Here is a 13,665-nt window from a genome sequence, read left to right as displayed (position 1 = left end):
TTATTATTTTCTTCCATTACAGCCTTGGTACCAAATTCCCTTTATTGTAATAAAGGTAGAACTATATCTGCCTCATTTAAAAAATAAGAATTAAATGAGGAAGTGTTTTCTGGTACATGGTACTAAACAAATGGCATGCATTTTCATTAGTGCAGAGAAATCTCTGGTACATATTGTGAGGGTGTCCTCTAAATTTCTAGTTAAGAATCATTGATAATAAAAGCTTTATTTCTGTATTTATATGGGAGAAACTTCCATGTAGGTGATGAAAGACAATTGTTTAACATTCTGAGGGTCTTACTAGATAAAGTTACAGATATTTAGAAGACAGGACACCCTTCAAAATACAGTAAATCCAGGACTGTCCCAACCTGTGTGCAACAGTCTTCCTCAGCTGGAGATTCAGTTGCTCAGTGTCAAGAGCATTTTTGCAGAGCTGTGCTGAGCTCAGCATTTCAGTCTCATTATGTACCTGGAGTAAGACCAGATAGATGGGTTTGAAAAAAGTTGGGATTTATAGGACCCCATATTGAGGACATCCTTGAAGGAGAAAGTGATAGCTGATGGCGAATTCCAACAAGGGAGATGGGATGAATGTCTTCTTGTTGATCCTCATGTGAGGTGCTCCATAGTCTGTAACAATAACACTTGAAATACAGTGACCTATATTATTATATACATACTAGAGATGTATCTATCCAAGGCCAGAGTCAGCCATGCAGTGAGATTCAAATTTAGGACTATGAGACTCCAAAGACCATTTCTTAGCACTGCATGAAGCCCATCCTCCACAGGGCAGTGGGGGCCAGTCACGGCTTCACACATTGGTAGGGTTAATGATCATCTGAACCACGGGCTTTAAAGTCATTTGAGATGCAAAGTAGGGAAAAATCTCTTCAGAAAATAAAATGAGATGTTGGAAGGGTGGAGAGTGTTAAGAGGTTTGCGTACAACAGAACAACTGCAGGCTTCCGGATTTATGTTTTGTTGGAAGGTAATGAGGACCTAGGGAGTTTTCAAAATCCTCAGTAAAGCAAAGGTTGACCTTGCTTTATGCACTGGATGCACGGAGTTGAATATAAAGCTAATATTTGTATATCAAATCACTTTTGACATAATTGCAAAGCTTTGCTTCCATTAGGAAAACACATACACTGAAATTCAAGGTCTTGAATACAAGTCCTAATAAAAAACAGCCCTTAAGCGTCCTGGCATTCACTTCAAAGAGGCATTTTGTCTCTGTCAATATACAGTCTGCATTACATTTAATTCTCTGAAGACATCTCTGTGAGCATTTTACTAAGTGGCTAATCAATCTACCTGATCTTGCCCAGTTCAATGAAAGCACATCTTTAAAACCTTCCACAGTAGATGGAGGGGACAAGGGGCAGCTTCTGAACAACTCCCAGCCAAGGTAGGGTAGCCTTACTCTGCCAGTGGCACAAGAGTAGGACAGAGACTGTCCAGTAGTCACTTGACGGCATACTATCCCTCTCACTGTGTCTTAGTTACTACTCTACTGCTGTGATGAAACACCATGACCAAAGGGAATTTGAAAAGAGGCATTTAATTTGGGGCTCGCTTACAGTTTCAGAAGGTTAGTTCCCAACCATCAGGGAGCATGGTGGCCAGCAAGGAGGCTGGCTCGGAACTGGAGCAGTAGCTGAGAGCTCCCTCCTGATCCATAAATTGCAGGTAGAGAGAGAGAGAGAGAAAACAAGACTTTTGGGCTTTCAAAAGTGGCATACCTCCTCCAACAAGGCCACACCTCTAAATCCTTCCTAAACAGTCCACCAACTGGAAATCAGACATTCAAATATATGGGCCTATGGGCATTATTCTCAGTTAGTTCATCATACACTGCATGTTAGCTGACTCTTGGTTCTGCCTCTTCATTTTTCTCTGTCCCTGTATCTTCTCCCAATATCATCTTCCCTCCCTGTTCTTCCTTTTCTCTTCACACCTTCCTTTCTCTATCCCTATCTCATTCATATCTTTGATATACTATTTTGATTATCTGGAAGAGAGGTCCTAGTAATATAAGGGATCTTTATTGGATAGGTTGACAATGTTATTTCTCTAGAACTAATTACCAAAGATCTGAGAGTCTGGAGATACTACAAGAGGTTGCTTTAGCAGGCTAGTTTTGAAGAGATAAAATGGACCATAGCCATCATTCATTCACTCACTCATTTATTCAGTAAATAATTTAGTCAGTATCAGTTGCTATTCAAGGTTATGGAAGAGGGAGCGAATCATCCACATGCCCAAGAGCTTCCATTCTCAGCAGGGATGGAGAGACATTTATAATTTAAAAAGTAAATTATATAGTTTGTGGGAGATAGCAAGTGCTGTGGGAGAAATAGAGGCGGGCAAGGAGGAGGGAGTGCTCTAAGTGTGCAATTTCAAAGGAGGATTAAGATTGGTCATGCTGAGTTGGTAATATCTGAGCAAAACTTGATGGGAGATGGATGCATTGTGTTTCTCTCTGGGAAGGTCTTCAGAGTAAATGGTGAGTGTCCACACCAAGCTGGGAGGGCTCCCTGCATCTTTGATGGACAGCAGGGTGATCTATCTGTTTGAAGTGGAGTAAGCAGATCTGAATTTTCCAGGAAAGCCACAATTGAGCTTTTATGTGCTGTCTCTTACTATTCAACAACCATCTGTTGATAATAAAGATTTTCTCATTGATTCCAAAGGGGTTCCTGAAGAAATTTCTACAAAATGAAAAAGTACACAGATTTAGAGACAAAAGGGGGACATTTAGTGGATTGCTAGGCTATTATTGAAGGTTCAGCCAATGATGCTTCATCAGGTTCATGCCCAGGGTTTTATCAAAAGTTTGCATATCAAGCCTTTCAGTAGGCTACAATCCCCCCTAAAGATGAAGAGATGAAGATCAGATAAATTAGGAGACTTGATGGGGTTAAGTCTACACCCTTCTACATTTCACAGCTTCTCCTCCTCCTGCTCCTGTTCCTCCTCCTCCTCCTCCTCCTCCTCCTCCTCCTCTTCTTCTTCTTCTTCTTCTTCTTCTTCTTCTTCTCTCTCAGAAATTGTCTTCAACCTAACTTATCAGCTCATAGCAACCTGGTCTTCCCCTGTTTACTTTCTCCACCTTGACCTGTCATCACAGAATTTCTTCCTATAGGTTGTTCTCTGCACTATCACCTACTCCTAGGATTCTGTGATCTTGATCCCATACAGAAACAGGTCTTCTCAATCACTGCACTATTTTCTCTGTCTTCCAACAGTAGAGTGAAATTTTGCTTGTTTCCAACTGTTGTGTACTCATGGATGCTTAGAATCTGGTACTTCTTGCCCCATTGTAAGCATGCCATAAGGCGAAAGGAACTCCTCTGTCTCCAGAGTTAAGGAGAGCTGTGTGGGGGTGAGGCACTCCCATTTTCCTTACCCCATTTCTTCCTAAATCCTTGTCTTAGCTAGGATTTCTGTTGCTTTGATAAAACACCATGACACCTTGAGGAAAGGGTTTATTTCAACCCTTAAAACTTTCAGCTTAAAACTCTCAGGTACCATTCATTCATCGCTAAGGAACTGAAGTGGAGGCCATGGAGGAGTGGAGGAGTGCTGCTTATTGCCTTTCTCCTCATGGCTTGTGAAGACTGTTTTCCTACCTGCCCCAGGACCACCTGCCCAAGAGCTGGCCACATCCTCAATGGGCTGGGTCCTCCCACATCAATCCTCAATTAAGAAAATGTTCCACAGGATTTCCAACAGACCAGTCTGGTGGAGATATTTTCTCTATTGAGGTTTTCTCCACCAAAATGTCTTTAGCTTGTGTTGACAGAAAACAAACCTGAACATCTCTTCTTCTATCTTTTGTGATGACTGAACCCTCCTGGTGTCCTGTATCTTAAAGTTCCAAATGTAGCACAGTTACCCATCTCTTCTCTTTCGTACTCACAAATCCCCTGCCTCAGTGCATTTCTTGGAAAATGTAGGAAAATAGTGATGTCCAATAATCACATCAGAGGACTTATGGAGGTGTCTAAATTTTCAAACAAAGAAGAAGCTTGTTTATATACATAATATTGGTCTCATAAGAATGCCATGGAAAGATTTTCATCTTAAAAGAAGGTAGGCAACCTGGGGAGTGTTGCTTGTTTCTATTATGAGGGATGGTTCCCTAGAATTGCTTTTGTGACCCTGACTTTTGTCCTCTGAAGACCTTTTAAGTGCCCCATTTCTGAAGCCCATCATGGTTATTTTCAAACATCCATTTTTGTGATGTCTCTCTTGCAGCTGAGACACTTCAAATGGCATTTCCCATCAGGTCTGTGGGTGCAGCCAACCTGCCTCCCTGATTTTTCGACCTCAGTACTGTGCAGGCCATAGTATTCGCTATGATTGTAGAGGAAAAGGCAATCCCAGCCAACCAGCCTTCCCTATCCCCAAGCTTGCTCTTCAGTAACAGCTCTTGTTTTCAAGGGCCACTCAAGAGGCAAAGAATACAGGGGCAAATGTATAGTCTGGCCCATCAGCTGGTCGATCAATTCCTAGAGTACAGTTTTCAGTGGTTTGGGAACCAAAGCAAGTTGTCACTGTCTGGAAAAGCTTGGCATATCTGAAATAGCTGCAGTGGTGCTCTTGACAGGCAAAGCATTCTGAATTTAAACTGGGTGCATAGGAAATGTAGATGCTCTCAAATGTCTTTAACACTTCCCCGTTTCTTGCTAGATTGATTTCTTTCATTACTGAGTTACTTTCATCCTCATACCACATAGCCTTGAAAAGTAAGAGAGAGATTTAGTGATCTGCAGTTAGGAGCACCCTGGATTTTTGGAACTTATTAATATTGGAATGACTGTGTGTGGATGGATCAACTTAACTTGGACATATTTCTTTTATGAGTTATGCCTCAAGTTGAATCTGAAACACAACTTTAAATTGGTGTTACTGCTGTCTTGGACAGCAAGTTTGAAAGTATCAGATTAGCGAACAATTTCAACACAATCCTTTTGTTCAAAACCAATCGAAGATTTCTATTTCTTAATTCATTTATCTTGACCGCCGCAGGTTCACATCTAGGACCCGAGACCATCCTTTCTTGCTTGCATCTCTACTCTCATTCCAAGGCCATTAATCGAGGTGCTGCTTTTCTACCTCTCTCCTTGGAAAGATCTGGAATGTGGGTTACTTCTCCTGTCATTACAAACAGTGCCAACACTTAGTGGGTGGCCTTCATCTATGCTGAAAGTCCTGCAATGGGGCATAGTCTTATAAATGAAGGATTAGTCCCCACTGCCCAGGTTCAAAAGCTACCCATTGCTATGTGTGTGATTTGTGTCTTCCTCCATCAGCTTCATAGTGATCTTTGTGCCCTCTGTTGCTTGTGATCACTTGCTTTATCTCCACCCCTTGTTTGTGTTTCTCAATGGGATATCCATTCATATACTGCCTGCCTCTTATAATCCATTCCTAAAAGTCGGCATTGTTTTTAGATCTCCCTTAGAAGGCTTCCCAACTGTGCTGCCTTAAACAACCCCCTAGTTCCATGAATTTCTCTCCATTTATGCTATGCAGTACCTTCAAGAGACTGCGGTGTCTTATTTGGTTTGTTTTTCAAACTTATGCATGCTTATCATTCCCCACCAATCCCAGAGAAAGGAGCCTGATGACTTACACTTTTCTACCTTCTGTTTCTGTCTCCCTCATCTCTAACGGAGTGGGTTGTGGCAGAGACTGCTGTGCATCCAATACATCCTACTTCCTCACCCTTCTAGGCTTGCAAAGAGGCACCTCTTTGTAACAGAGCGTGGTATTAGGAACAAATTCTAGCCAAGGAAATGTGGGCAAACCTTAGGATTATCATTCCTAGGCTTGGCCTAGGGGATTTCTCCACATGCATCTAGCCCTTATTTTCTCCTTCCCATGCACCTTGTAAAGAGAAAGGAACATAAAGACCCAGAGGTAACTAGATAGAAAGTCACCTGCTCTCTGAGAATGGTGAACATCTGGATAGTATTGAGAACATCTAGATTGGACTCTGTGAATCAAAGGGCAGCTTTAATTGAGCTGAGATCACTGTATTTTTGGAACAGGACATATTACCAGCATCTTGGTCACATACTTCCTTTTCCACAGAACTTATTTACTTGGTTTCCATTGGCTGGGATGTGTGTTCTTTTCACATGGTAAGATTTTCCACCTCATCTCCTATCAAATCAATACCTATCTCCTCCATGAAGCGCTCTCCAATTTCACCACAACAGCGATTTATCCTTCCCCACTTCTTGAAACACACACTGTTTTGCCACTCGATCAGAGGATTCTGCTATGCTGCCCTTATTTTTACTTAGCTTTAGTGAATGTGTTCTCTTTTTCCTGGGAAGTTTTTAGATCATTTGAGCTGGTGCCTTTGTCTTATGTTTCAGTGTGAGGGATGTGGAAGCTCATGGGGTAACTGTAAAAGAACAGATTGACTTATTTCAGTCGTTTTTATTCCACACCCTTCCTTTCTGACTTAGCCCACGTACAGTGTTTTATTTATTCTGTGCATGAGTTTGATATCACTGCTTGTTTTTATGTCTGTTTTTCAGAAATGCTGGGGAAAGAAAAGTATACTTACTGAATAAGCCTGTATTGCTTCAGCACTGTGCTTAATACATGTTAGTTGAATAAATGAATCTATTCTCTCCTCTGAATTCAGAGAAGAATGTACATAAACCCTTCGAAACCTCCTGTTTTCAGGAGTATCACAACATTGTATCAGATTTCTTTATTTTCTTTGTTATCCTGAGAGTAATCACACAGGGCTCACTGCCTGCTTTGAATGAGGTTAATCATTACTCTATCGATGTGTTTGTTTAATAAGAGAACAGATTCTTCGGTCTTGTACTGTGGTGTGATCATCACTTCTGCGTGTTACATCTCTGCGTTCATATATCCTCATGCGTGTGATCGTTTTTCAAATTAGTGGGGCAACTGGCGAGGATTTTCCCAACAAAGGATGATTCAGAGCAAAGGCCTGCTGAGGCAGAGGTCTTGTCAAGTGATCAAAGCTACTGACTCTGCCCCCTCCTTCACTGAGCCTGGAGACCCCAACCAGCAATCAGTGGAGAACAGAAAGTGGAGGTGCAGGAAGTTTCAGGAGACTCGGCCTCCTTTTTCCAACAATCACTTCTTCAGCATAGGAAAGTGGGTCGATGAATTTCTCAGTTTTGTTTTGATGTCTTGTGTGTGTAAATATATATTGATGCATTATTAATAGCTACATAGGTAATTTTTGAGAATGGAAAGATCACAGGCAAAAATCTACACGTCATTGGCATTGGAAAAACTCTGAGTCAATGTTAAACAACTGTCTCAAATCACTGACTGACCTCGGCTACTGGTGTGCTTCAGGTGTGACTAGCCTCAGCTACTGGTGTGCTTCAGGTGTGAATAGCCTCAGCTATTTGTGTGTCTGAATCCTGTGCTTAGAATTCTGAAGTACCAAGGGAAAATGACAGTGTTTAGGAAATCCCTAAATAATAAGATATGACAACTCCTTCAGTGAAGAAATGAAGAGCAATAATGTCAAGGCCCCAGTAGTGAATGGTGTTAGGTAATCACAAGAACAACACATTTATGGCAGAGAATGGAACAATGATGGGGCCAGAAAATGCCCCATGGCTCAGAGCAAGACAGTAACAGTATATACAAGAATTAGTATTTTAACATAGATACTCCTATTACTCTCCTTAACAAATTCCCATCATCCCCTTTATTGAATTAACTTGACTGGCTACTTAGCATAGAGAAGGTCCAAGTATCTCTGTGTTACACCATAAGTAACATGACCCTAGGCAAACTAGAAATGTTTGAATACACACTTAGCATAGACTATTTTTGCTTAATTTTGGTTTTTCTCTGCCATTTTGATGTTTGAGACTTATTTCATAACTATTGTGATGGTTTGAAAGAAAATGGCCCCCTTAGTCTCATAGGGAGTGGCACTATTAGGAGGTGTGGCCTTGCTGGAGTAGGTGTGGCATTCTTAGAGGACATGTGTTTCTGTGGGGGAGGACTTTGAGGTTTCAGATGCTTAAGTTGGGTCCAGGGTATCTCACTGTCTCTTCCTGGTGCCTACAGATGTAGAACTCGTAGTTGCTTCTTCAGCACCGTGTCTGCCTGCATGCCACCATGCTTCCCGCCATGATAATGAACCGAACCTCTATAACTGTAAGCCAGTCCCAGTAAAATGTTTTCTCTTTGAAAAGTGGCCATTGTCATGCTGCATCTTCACAGCAATAGAAGTCCTCACTAAGACAATTCCACATAAAGATCTATTTACCCTTTGAGTTAACAGTTATGTATTAAATAGCCAACTGTGCTCTAACTCTATTCTAGATAAAGATATAGACACATTTTAGTAGCTTTATAGAGCTTACCTTTTGTGGGAAGATATGGTGTGTGGCATCAATCCCACATATCTATAGACACAAATATTGTTGAAGATAAAACATTATTTATACTTGCATATATATACTTCTTTCTGTCTGTTTTCTATGTATGACTTTGAAACAGTACTAATGAAATAGGAGAAGAAGCTGTGAAACTGTCTAGAGGATAATATTTCAGAGGGAGCATTTGCTTGTTCCTGATACAGGTGTTTGCTTGCTAGGTGGAAAAGCATTAAGAAGAGTATAGATAGATAGATAGATAGATAGATAGATAGATAGATAGACAGACCGACAGACAGACAGATGGTTAGAAAGAAAATAATCCCCAAATTCAATGGCACTATTAAAAGGTATGGTCTTGTTGATGAAGGTGTGGCCTTGTTAGAGGAAATATGTCACTGTGGAGCTTTGAGGTTTGTTTTGCTCAAGCATCACTCAGTGTGTCACTCTGACCACTTCCTTTTACCTGCAAGCTATAGGACTCTCATCTACCTCCCTAGCCCCATGTCTGCCTGCATGTTGTCTTGTTCCACCATAATGATAATGGACTGAACCTATAAACTGTAAACAAGTCACCCCAGTTAAATGTTTGTAACTGGAGACTGCTCATTTGTTTCCCTGCTGCCCAGGCCCAAATAATGACACAGAAACTATGTTAATTACAATACTGTTTAGCCAATGACTTAACTGTATTACTAGCTAGCTCTTACATCTTAAATTAACCTATTTCTGTTGACTTATGTATTACCATGAGGCTGTTGTTTACCAGTAAAGATTCTGGGTGTCTTTCTTCTTTGGCAGCTACATGACATCTTTTTGTCTCCACCTACTCTCTCTATATCTCTGTTCAGATTTCCCACCAGGCTTTATTCTCTAATTCTTTGTCTGAAAGAGCTTTATTCATTAGCCCATAAAAACAGAAGGACATCCCACATCAAATGTTTTCCTTTATAAGGGTTTCTGTGGTCTTTGTTTCTCTTCACAGCAATAGAAACCCTAAGATAAAAGTTGGTGACAGGGACTGAGGTATTGCTGTGATAGACCTGATTATGCTTTTGTTTGGAGAAATATGGACTTTGAGAGTTTGGGTTAGGAAAGCAGTAGAATGCTTTAAATGCTGCTTAATTGGCCATACCCGTAGGAGCATGGGAGACAGTGGTGCTGAGTTTTATATCATTAACTGTGGGTGGAGGAGGGGCTAGCTCAAGAGGTTACAGAGGAGAAGAATATGACTATGTGGCCTAGAGATTATCCTTGTGATATTTTGTTGAAGAATGTGGCTACTTTTTGCCCTTGTCCAGAATCTGCCTGAGGCTAAAGTGAAGAGATTGGGATTAATTCCATTGTCAGAGGAAATCTCAAAACAGCCTCTTGTAGACTCTATTGTGTGATTATTAGTGATAACTGCAATGAATATTCATAATGAAGAAAAGCAAGAAAATATAAAATTTGAGGAGAAAAAGAATGGAGTCAAGTGGAATGGAGTTAAGTCCTGTGTTCAAGGAGATAAAGAAGGGAGAAATGGAACAAAGAGAGTGATGATCCCAGGGCAAGATCCCACCCAGGTTAAAGGGAACTGTGGACACACACAGACAGGAGCCTGTTCCACCTGACTGGAGGTCAGAGAGTTTGAGCTTAGTTTTGCTCTTTCAAAGTTGTTGACAACAGACGTGGCTATGAAACAAGATATCCTGTGTGGTTACTTGTAGTTTCGGACATTAACATGGACTATAGAGGTGTATCTGCTTCACCCTGATCAAAGATCAGAGAATTCAAGCATACTGTGCTCCTTTATTTAAAATAAGAGACGGGAGTGACAGCCTACAGGATACTTGGTCTAGGGTGTGTTCACTGTACGTTCCTGCCCAAGACATCAAATCCTTTACTCAGGAAATAATGACTTGATGTCTCAAGTATTGCCCTTTATGTTATGTTAAAGCAGTCTTTTGCCTTCTTTCCCCCTTTTGTAATGGTGTATAAAAGTGTGTGGAAAATAAATGTGGGTGAATTTAGGATTCAGTATTTACTGAATGTCCCTCCTGATGCTGTTCTCTGTTCCCGTCTTTTATTTCTCTCATATCTCTGTTCCCTTTTGCTTATTAATTCTAATCCTCATGCTCCTACACTGGAATGTATTGGTCTTCAACAAGAAAAATTTAGAACCAGGGATGGTAGTTCACACCTTTAATCCCAGCACTCGGGAAGTGGAGGTTGGAAGATCTCTGAGTTTGAGACCATCCTGGTCTACAGAGCAAGTTCAAGGAGAGCCGTACTTAGCAGTGTATGAAAACAGAAAGTTGGTGAATATGTAATTAAACAAGGGGGCCATGTTCCAGCGTCAATAAGCCAGAACTTGGCAGCTTTGGCAGTGTTGTTCTGCACTTCAGGATAGAAAAAAGGGACTATGGAATTTGCCCCTGTGACTAAAGAAAGCCACTGAGGCCATGCATGTGTCCGAGGTGTCCCTAAGTGGAGGCCTAGAGAGGCCATTGCATGAAGCTGTGAAGTTGAGTCCTGGATTGCCTTGGAGACCACCAGATGTTGGAGATGCCAGAACCATGGGATATCTGCCTAGCAGAAATGCTAAAAGAGAATAGAACCAGCTCACGAGAAAGAAGTGTGTTACAGTCAAAACAACTGAAAAGATTTGGAGATCTGAAGAGTGCTTTGATGTTAGACATGAAGATGTAGAGTTTGGAGTTTTCCTAGAGTGTTTTTTGTCTTGATTTGGTCCAATATTTCCTCAATATGTTCTCTTCCCTTCCCTCTGTTCTAGAATGGTAATGCATACCCTGTGATATTATATGTTATAAAATTGTGATCTGCCTTTTTATTTTGATTTTACCATAGATTACAGTTAAGAGATTATATGAATCTTAGAAGAGACTTTGAAATTTATACTTCTAAATAAGTTTGAGGCTGTTATACACTATGGGGACTTTTTTGAATTGGGCTGAGGGCATTTCTTTTTATTTTTGCATTTTGATATGGCTACAAATCTTTGAAACCCATGAGTAGAATGAAATAAATTTGGTCCCCTAGTGGAGTGGCACTATTAGGAGGTGTGACCTTGTTGAAGTAGATGCTGAAATTACGTGGTGTGAGTGAGAAGGAAACTTAGAACATGCAACAAGCCTGCTTAGGAGTTTATTAGAGGGGGCATGTATAGGCCTGGGGAATTGGTGTGAGGAGAGAGAGAGAGAGAGAGAGAGAGAGAGAGAGAGAGAGAGAGCATCCAACTTTCTAGAAGCTGCCTAGAGCATGCACAGGGCGGGTCTTGGCATGACTACATCATACACAGATGATGCAGATGATAAGCTCACGCATGCATGCAAGGGCTTAGCTGAGTCATAGTGGATGTAACCACACATGTGTGCACGAGGGTCACTAGGGGGCCCTTTAACAGTCAGGTACTTCTGCCAGACTGCTTGTCTATATGAGCATGGCTCTAGAACCCAGAAGTATCAGCCTTATGTAGCTGAAATCATTACAAATGTGACCTTGTTGTGGAAGTGTGTCACTGTGGGGGCAGACTTTGAGGTGTCTTTGGATCTAGCTTTGCTCAATGTGACACTCAGACTACTTCCTGTTGCCTGCAAGATGTAGGACTCTTGGCTACCTCTCCAGCACCATGTCTGCCTGCATGCTGCCATGTTTCACCATGATAATAATGGACTGAACTTCTGGACTAAAAGCAAACCACACCCATTAAATATTTTCCTTTACAAGAGTTGCTGTTGTCATAGTGTCTCTTCATGGCAATAGAATCTCTAAGACAGCCAGCCAGACAGATAGGAAATGAAAACAAAGAATCATTCCAGCTAGGCTACTTGGTAGGACCCAAGATTTATGCTCGGTGAGAAGAGATTTCATTGCTTTGAATAAAAGCAAGGTTAGATTTAGTTTCTTTCTTCAAAGGAATGTTTTCTCTTCTCTGGGGCATACAAGAGTAAAGAGTGCCAAGAGTATCGTGTTGTAGTTCAGAAAGAAATAGTGACAGTTTGGAGTAAGAGCTTTTAGCGAGGGAGCCTTTCCCCCATTTTATCCTTGCTTGTCTACTTAGAAAAATGATATTTCATTTTACAAATGTGGGAGTTGGGAAAGTAGCTCAACATAGAGAAATGTTGGCCATTCAAGCTTGGGAACCCAAGTTTCATGCCAACACCCATGTAAATCCAAACACTGTGGGACTACCCATAATTCCAGCGCTCGGGAGAGAGAGACAGAGAGATCCCCTAAGCTTTCTGAGAAGCCACTGTAGCCGAATTGATGAGCTTCAGTTCAGGGGGAGACCTTGTCTCAATAACTAAGGTATAGTCAGCTGTGGTACTGCATGCCAGTAAAGGATGCAGAAGAGGTGGAGGCCTGAAGACCCAGTTAACCAGGTAACAACAGCCTGGCTTACACCAGTACAAGAAGACATGAGTAATGGAGGACTGCCAACCCCTAGCCTCCAGAAGCAAACACGTGTGCACACGCATATACGTAGAGATATGCATACACACATGTACAAACAGAATTTTTAAAAATTAAGTAGCTGAGTCTGCAGTAACAGCATCTGAATTTGAGCACCCTGGCCTTGCTTTGGAAAATCAATTACATTATTCTAGCTTTATTATTAGATCAGGAGTGAGATACGTTGGAGGGTATGTGAAGAACAAGAGAATGTGGTTTGCATGTCATGGTGATCACGGACAATGTTCAAGGCTTTTCCCTCATTTCCTCATTTCCTTGCATCCCATTTTCTTCTCAGTCTACTGGCTTCCATGTCACCCCTTCGGTAGAGGCTTCCTCTGCCCAAATCCTCATGTCTAGATAGGAATGCAACCTAACATTGCAGCTTTCCTTAACTCTGCAGCATGGGACACCTGTCTTGGTAAGGATTTTTAACCACTATGCTCTATTTTACCTTCTACCTCTAACATCCCCATCTATTAACAAATTCTTCCTATTTGATCTTTAAATATTGATATTTCCTTGGAGATGATTCTCTAGACTTTTATCATTGCACTCTTAATTCCTTGGGGCTTTCAGCTAGTAGTGAGGGCCTTAGTCTATGTATGTGTGTGCAGCTCCTTCCCCTTTTAAAAATCTCTAGCCCTAACCTTGAACAGCAGCCTGCTAGACCAGTTGTCAATTGGCCATGTCTCCTTGGGTATCCTCTAGTAACCTTGTATAAAGTAGTTTCTAAACCCAATGTGCAGTCTCCACACTCCCCCAGGATCACCCCGCTTTTCTTCATTTTACAGCTCAGCTT

This window comes from Microtus oregoni, unplaced genomic scaffold (genome assembly GCF_018167655.1).
Source record: "Microtus oregoni isolate MIOR12 unplaced genomic scaffold, Mior012 000013F_ref0000133, whole genome shotgun sequence".
Lineage (NCBI taxonomy): Eukaryota > Metazoa > Chordata > Mammalia > Rodentia > Cricetidae > Microtus > Microtus oregoni.
Note: the sequence above shows the minus strand (reverse complement) of the source record.